Below are 8145 nucleotides of genomic sequence, written 5' to 3'. Positions count from 1 at the left end.
ACACTGCACATTCACATTTAAACCATAGTTTATTTTAACTATGGGTTAAAGTGGTATGCAAACCAGAGCATAAGGAGTTAAGTTACCTCCATAGCTCTTCAAAGACTCTCCAGTGTTTTGTCCATCAGCACACGGAGAGTACACAGATCGTTCACAAAGGTAGACTTTTTGAGCCCATTTAAAAGTCCAATTTGCACAATCACCTTGTTTCCTTCAGGAGGTACTTTACAAAATTATTAATTCCTGAATAATGTTTGCTGCTCTTTAGACTTAGTGCTCAAGGACAGATAATTATCTCTGCTATATAAAATTGTGTTTACCTGCCCTGATGCCATGGGATAAGGGGAGCTGTACATTTAAATATAACACATTAATCATTATGTCCCACTGAGAAGAGCTCTGTGGCAAGTTATTTTGCAGGCAATTGGGACACATGTTCTTCTCTTCCCCTAGCCGGTCTGATTTTAAGTCTCAAGATTTTAAGAACCTAGCATGTATTGGGTCTATTTGTGTGATCACACTTTATGTAATAGTCACCAAGAAGTGAACGTAGAAAATTACTTGCTGGAAAGAGAATGTGTTTGTATATGAATCTATCTTTAGTTTGCTGGCAGCAAAAAGAAGGATTGAAGGATTTTGGACCTATTAAACGTATGCTCTAACAATGATTTATTACATCTTATCATTCAGCTGCTAAGTTTCTGCCTTGTCCCATTCCACTGCTCCCCTGCTCTTTTGCAGATAAACAAGCTGGAGGCTTGCCTCAGGCAGGCGGGGTGCTTGGATGGTAATGGGATTCAACTGAAGGAAAATGAGCACCAGATGAAAGAAGGCTGCATTACTTGGAGCTGTAAGGTATGTGTTGCTGAATGCTCAGTCTGGGATATAAATCCTTTCCCCAGTCCTATATAATGCCATCTTGAACCAACCTGCAATGAAAAGTCAAGCACAGAGGTTAGCCTTGCCACTGTGATGGATGGAGATAATAAGAAATGTACATGTACAAGAGAGTCTGGGATTTGAGCATCAGATATGATCACAGTTAAGCGCAGGCCCATAAAATTGGGCTAGATTGATCTATGGGTGCTTTCTAAAGGAACATATTGTGGTACAAAATCAGGATTGAGACTTAGTAGGTCCAGTCCACACCACCGCTGTGTTTCCTAGATGGCCAAAACTGCACATGATGCAGAAGATCCATGACTGGAACTCCTGATGCGTTCATTTGGACATAAAAGCAAATCCAGGGAAGCCCTGGCATTGAGGAAGGTGTTTTAACCTCTTTCCCCTGTACTGTTTTCCCAATTCAAGTTTTTCCACTTCCAGCTACTGTTTATCCAGATGAAAGAAAATACAAGCACAGCATTCTGTACCCATATTTCCCCCTTAGTGAAATACAGAAGCTTTTTGGTGGTGAGGGGGTGGTGGCTCTCACTTGAGAAAGCAGCAAGGGAGGAAAGAGTTGATTATCCCACTTCCCCAAGTGGCTTTGCTACAGTCAGAACTGAAAATCCCTGCATCTGTTTTCAAGCACAAACAAAAATAATGTGAGTCAGTTCTGAGGACAGATCTCCCACCCCATTTTAGATGCAGTTTGGCCTTTAGAGACCCCAGTATTAGGCAACTAATTTTAACAAGACCCATAAGCTGAAATCTGCAGAGATTCAAGGGCCAGCAAGAACAAACTCCATTCCTTGGTGGGTCATGGCTTTGGCTGCTTTCTCTCTTGTGAGAAAAGGCAGCACAGGAGTGAGAAAAGTTCTATCTCCAACCTATTCAGCTTGCTCTCGTGCAATCTGTGCAGTGACAAGTACCAGTTGAGAAAAGTAAGTGGAGGGCTCTGCTAAAGTCTCTGCTGGTGTTCATGCTAGGAAGGAGATGACTAAAGATCTCTTGACCTACATCTCAGCTCAAATGGGAAAGGAGATGATTCTGGTGCACTACAAGGAGGGAAAGACCCTTGGATAAGCAGCAATGTTGGGGGAAGATTGGGCTCCCAGGCTTATCTCTATTTAAAATAGAATATAGTCCAGTGGCAGAGAAACTGCTTTGCAGACAGAAAGTCTAAGGTTCCGTTCCCAGAATCGCCAGGTAGGACTTAGAGAGATCCCAGTCTGAAACCCTAGAGAGTTGTTGATAAGTAAGGGTAGACAGATGGATAGATGCACCAGTTGCCTTAGTATAAGACATCTTTCTATGCTGCTAAGCCACTATGAAGGGACGCAGGTGGCGCTGTGGGTTAAAGCCTCAGCGCCTAGGGCTTGCCGATCGAAAGGTCGGCGGTTCGAATCCCTGCGGCGGGGTGCGCTCCCGCTGCTCGGTTCCAGCGCCTGCCAACCTAGCAGTTCGAAAGCACCTCCGGGTGCAAGTAGATAAATAGGGACCGCTTACCAGCGGGAAGGTAAACGGCGTTTCCGTGTGCGGCTCTGGCTCTGGCTCTGGCCAGAGCAGCAATGTCACGCTGGCCACGTGACCCGGAAGTGTCTCTGGACAGCGCTGGCCCCTGGCCTCTTAAGTGAGATGGGCGCACAACCCCAGAGTCTGTCAAGACTGGCCCGTACGGGCAGGGGTACCTTTACCTTTACCTTTAAGCCACTATGATGCTGTGCTTAAAAACAACTATAAGTGTGTGCATTCTGTCTTTTCTTGGACATGCTCATGGAAGCCATGGAGGCGTTTGTTTGCAACTAGACATAAAGTCTGAGCATTTTGACCACAACTGGATGCCTTCATCTGCCCCAGCTGCAACAAAACATGTCTCTTTTGCATCAGTCTCTACAGACACAGCAAGCGCTGCAACCTTCCAACAGTTTGACTTCACCCCCAAAGATGCTCTCCTCCATTGTATCCCGAGACAGATGCCAACAACCAAGCTATAAATTCTGAGCATTTTGACCATGTCAGGGCACTGAAAACTGACCTGCTAATTGATGTAAGTCTTTTTTTAAAAAAACTTGATTAGAAAATGATTAATTAGCAATGGACTCCTGCAAGGGGAGAGGTTTTGGCAATGAGCCTTTTAATTAACCTCTGGAGCCTTTTGGACATGGCGTACAACTATGAAAAGGATCATTTATTTGTGTGTCCTAGGCTGGTCAATGCCTTTTTATCAGATTCCCAATGGGTACAGGTGAGACGTCACTCCAGTACTCTGTAGGTGGTACCTTCTATTTAATGTGCCGGAAAATTCCATGGTAAGGAATATTGCAATGGTAGTGTCATATATCTCTCTGAAAGGAGGACACATTAATATCTTCACTTTGCCTTTCAGTGGAGCCAAATAACCTGAACTATTGAGTCATGTCCTTCAACAGAATAAAAACATCTCACAAAGAACCAAGGTTTGTGCTTTCTACTTTGCAAGAACAACAGTGCTACTAACAACACAGTCATCTGCTTTCTAAAAATATTTATTTAGAGGGCTGGATTGCAAACAAAAAAACTTCAGTGTCATTGACAAACAACAAAGAACTTGCACTGAGAGTTTTAACATTTAAAAAGACAAATGGCCAAATTAATCTAGTCACTCTCTTTGGGGTATTGTTTTGTGCATAGCAGGCACAGTCAATAATTTTCAACATTGTTTGGTTTGTCATTGGAGCTCTGAAAAATCTGTAAAAACCCACAAGATTGCTTCACTTCATAATGGCTTCTTTTCTGATATTTGACTTTTGAATTCATCTAAGCTATTCATCTGGGCAGGACATTCTTTCAAAGCTCAGGTTTCAGCATATAAATAAAGGGTTTCATTGAAATACAATGTTTGTATGAAGCCATACCTTAAAATAGCATTGCATTGCACCAAGGAAAAATAGTTTTAGAAAGATGTGAATGAGGATGTGAGTAATAAGGTTTGAAGTTTTCTTGCAAGTGTTCGCCCCCACCCCATCCCCTTAAAGATGATGTTTGGCTATCTTTTAGAAGAGATATGTCTGAGTTAATGATAGCTTTATTCATCCAGAGTTTCAATTATATGTGAATGTCCTGTGTAGTGCTGCTCTTGAACATCTCTTAATCCTGGTCATGATCAAAAGGAACACACACCGTCAAAAATGTTTTTGAGAGTATTCCACTCAGTGAGAAATTCGGATATATTTTTTTCAAATTTCCAAGAACCTGGGGATTTATGTGTGAGACACTTTTCGAAGGGCATCAGCACAATTGTTTGGAACTAGAGTTCAGATAGATCTTTCCTTCATTCACTCTTCAACTAGAAAGGCTCCCGCAATGGTTTACAGATCAATAAAAATACCCTTGGGGAGTTTTCCATTTAGCACCACACTAGATGTGATATTAAATGTGTATAAGCATTTAATGTGACCTATTTTTGTTTTTTACTTAGCAGCTGCCATGGAGGGGGACCATCAGGACTCAAACTCAGGGGCAGGAGGGCTTTAACATTTGCCTACACTAGGGTCTGATGCCATTAGCTTTGGGAGGGAACCATATGCTGGAAACTTCCATCCAGCATGCTTGCAAAAATTGGCTGCTGAGTTCCTGGCACCCTTGCATTATTTCTTTAGCTGCTACCTACAGCTTGTGATACCTTCCTAAATTATCTTTATAAGCATCTAGGTGAAAGAGGAAACCTCCCTAGAAGATGGCTTGAATAACTCCCCCTTGTTTTTTTTACCTCTCCCCAAACATACTGCATCCTGACCAAATTCTGCCAACTCTGCATGGCATAATTAATTTAATTTAAATCCCAGCTTTTCATCTAGCAAAGGAATACATGAAGAAGCATATTCTACCCATATTTATAACTGTAAATATAAGCATAAAGCTTGACAAATTCAGAGTGAAAGCTTTGCTCAAGTCACTCCAGCTTGACTAGACTTTCAGCTATATAACAAGGAAATGCTCAGAGTTGGATACTACAAGGCTCCTCTTCCAGGAAGACTGGAGTTCTGAGAAGGAAAGCAATTCTGAGGGATGAAGGGAGCATCCAGACTGCCCAAGCATTCATAATAATTTGTTCACATGGAGGTTCTATGATATTGCCAGCTAGTGGTTGTTACCCTGCTCTTTCCAGTGCAGTTTTTTAATCAAACTTATTGCAGTTAGAAAAGTGATGGGCTGGTGCAAGCTGGAATGTGTGCAGAGGAGGGAAACCAAGATGATCAAGGGTCTGGAAACCAAGCCTTACAAGAAGCGCTTGAAGGGCTGGGTATGTTTAGCCTGGAGAAGAGGAGACTAAGATATGATAGCCATCTTCAGATATATTAAGGGCTGTCACATGGAAGAGGGAGCATGCTTGTTTTCCCCTGCTCTGAAGGATAGGACTCGAGGCAGCGGCTTCAAGTTACAAGAAAGGAGATTCCGACTGAGCATTCAAAAACACTTTCTGACAGTAAGAGCTTTTCAGCAGTGGAACAGACTCCCACAAGAAGTGGTGGGCTCTCCTTCTTTTGAGATTTTTAAGCAGAAGTTGAATGGTCATCTGTCATGGATGCTTTAGCTGAGTATCCTGCTTTGTAGGGGGTTGGACTAGATGACCCCTGGGTTCCTTCCAACTCTATGATTCTATGATTCTAATTTCTAACTATGTTGTTTCAAAAGTTTCTGAAGTGGTCAGCAATTCACAATAGGCACACAGAGAGATTGAAAATGTAAGTAGCTGAAACGTAGAAGCATTGGATAAATTACTGCAATCTACACAGGCTTTCATGAATCAAACACAATGGATAAATACAACTGTTTTATAACAATTTGTTGACCCATACGAATGAAATGAGTTTCTTCTTTTGTCTCTTCCCCATTGATGTTTGTTAAATATAAAGAGAACCTGGTAAAGCATTCACAAGACTATCAGAAAAGAAAGCACAATTGCCAATAAGAAATGTGATTAGATTGCATGCCGTATCCAACTGATTGATTGTTAAATAAATGCACAGCAATTCCACCAGTCTTTGGTTTGTTTAATATATGTTGTGTCTTCAGCAGATATTTATGATCTGGTGGTCTTAAGGCTGGGCATGAACTATTGAAAACAACTACTGAATGCAAAACTGCATCAATAGCAAAAAGAACTGTTTCATTGTTGACAGTTTTGTGTTGCACAGAGTGGGATATTGAAACTTTTCATAAAAGTAAGGCAATGGATATAGATGTGAATCTGCTGTTTCTTGAAAGGGGCCTATTCATGCTGCTAGATATTAACCAAACCAAAGCCAAAATGCTATGTAGAGAGGTTTGCATTAAGTTGGCTCAAGAGGTTTGTCTTTAGAAAATGTGGCTCAGAGAGTGTTCAAGGCTAATGGATGACTTATCCTGGAAACCCAAGCAGTGATCTCTCATGGCAGGAAGATGAAACCTGAGAACTCAGCATCTTAGTTAGTCGTTGGTGCCAGCAGCATTATAAACTCCAGGTGAGCGATCTTAAACAAGCAAGATGCTTGCATAGGATCTCTCTCTGGGAGCAGAGAGAGGAAAGTTACCGAACTACATTAAGGATTTAAAGAATGCAGAATCACATTTGTTTGCTTGTTTAAAAGCAATGTATTATTTTGTATTTTGCAACATTTAATTGTAACTGTTTTAAGACTGCAGTAAAGTTTTGCAGTTGTTTGTTGTGATGGAGAACATTCATTTCTGCTCTGCAGAAAGTGCAGACCAGGGATTCTGCTTGCAACAACTCTAACAGTGCATGTGTAATAGAAAACCAAAGAAAAGTGTTTGCGTGCATATTTGCTAAGATATCCACTACTGCAGTATTAAATGTGCATATTTTGCTTGTGCATGTGTTCAGTAAATATCCTCATATTAAGACCTGTGTGACTAAGTTACCAGATTAATCTCCCAATATGTGCCACCATCACTAGAGATTCTAATTCACGAGACTCTTAAAATGTGTGAAAACCCATCTACCAAAGAAGCTTGCTCACACCGGTTAAACGTGTACAAGACTGCAGCTCAACTTTTATTATTCCAGACAAAATAGAACCATAGAATTCTAGAGTTTGAAGGTACCACAAGGGTCATCTAGTCTAACCCCCTACAGTGCAGGAATCTTTCTCACCAACATGGGGATTGATCTCCTGGCCTGAGATTTAGAGTCTCAGGCTCTACCGACTGAGCCATCCCCTGCCTTCCATGATGCCTCTTTCCTTTAAACATGTACAGAAAAATCCCCTCTGAAATGAAACATCTAATGGACTAAATGCCTGACATACAGAGACAGCAGCACAGGGGATCTACTACTAGGTTATGAGCATCAGGCTCATGAAAACCGTAGCTCCAAAAAGGGTGAAGTAGCAGCCATTATTTTTACCTTGACCTTGTTTATCTCCTTTGACCTCAGCAGCATCCTTTGTCTTTTGAAAAGTACATTACTTAGCACCATGACACATTGGCCTAAATACAGCTCTCACGTGAATACGCAGGAGACCTTTTGCTGGCAAGCGACAGAAGTGTGGAAGCAGTAGATAACTTCCCCCTCAGTTTATTAGGAAGAGGTCAAACCTTAATTGCTACTTCCAGTGCTGTGTTAATGTAATGTATAGGACTGCACTGCTAGCCATTCTTAAAGGCCTTCCTGGCATCTGAGAACTATGACTGCACAGAGCCAAGAATCGAAGGAGGCCAACATATGGCTTTAGCATCAGTTCCATTTTCCTCAGCTTCCAATTTGTTATTTTGTTTCTATGATAAATAATTCATCCCAATAAAGATAGAACTGCCAAGGGCCTTATCTGGCTTCGTATCTTTGCTCCATCGTATGGAGCAAAGTGGTCTCAGAGTACATCAATGAGGCAAATAATTGAAATGGAGGGAATTTAAGTACCATACTTATTCTGAGCACCAGCAAAAATTCTGCTTTGGGAACTTACAATAATTGCAGTTAGAAGAGCATGAAGTCCTTGGTTGACTATCCAGTACTACTGGTTTCTATGGGAATTGAATGCAGAGTAATTGTTATTACTTAGTAGCCATTCAGTTATACCATTGATCCTGAAAGAACAAAATTTTTCATCAAAAAACCCCTTAAGCTCTTAAGATGCCTAGCCTTTTTGTTCTTCTCCAGCCCGTTCTTAAGAGGTTCTTTTAAATAAAGCTCATTTTTGAAAATGTGCCACAAACATGAGCTTAAGAACTTTTAAAAATTTGACCTGGTAATGAACATGGGACTTTTAATTTTGTCAGAAA

General features: G+C 41.2%; 1 long non-coding RNA gene across 2 annotated transcripts; it reads left to right on the top strand.

Annotated features, from left to right (window-relative positions):
• Window positions 1–389: 389 nt before the first annotated feature.
• On the top strand, window positions 390–3359 carry LOC307219890. Of its 2 annotated transcripts, XR_013840643.1 has the most exons (4): window positions 390–456; window positions 742–855; window positions 2773–2932; window positions 3272–3359. It is a non-coding gene; the product is annotated as an uncharacterized lncRNA (long non-coding RNA). The 2 variants fall into 2 exon arrangements; XR_013840644.1 differs by lacking the exon at window positions 390–456 and having other exon boundaries at window positions 569–855.
• The last annotated feature ends 4786 nt before the right edge of the window (window positions 3360–8145 follow it).

This window comes from Podarcis cretensis (genome assembly GCF_951804945.1).
Source record: "Podarcis cretensis genome assembly, chromosome: 7".
Classification (NCBI taxonomy): Eukaryota; Metazoa; Chordata; class Lepidosauria; order Squamata; family Lacertidae; genus Podarcis; species Podarcis cretensis.
The sequence above is the reverse complement of the archived record's forward strand: the minus strand, read 5'-3'. Positions and strand labels throughout refer to the sequence as shown.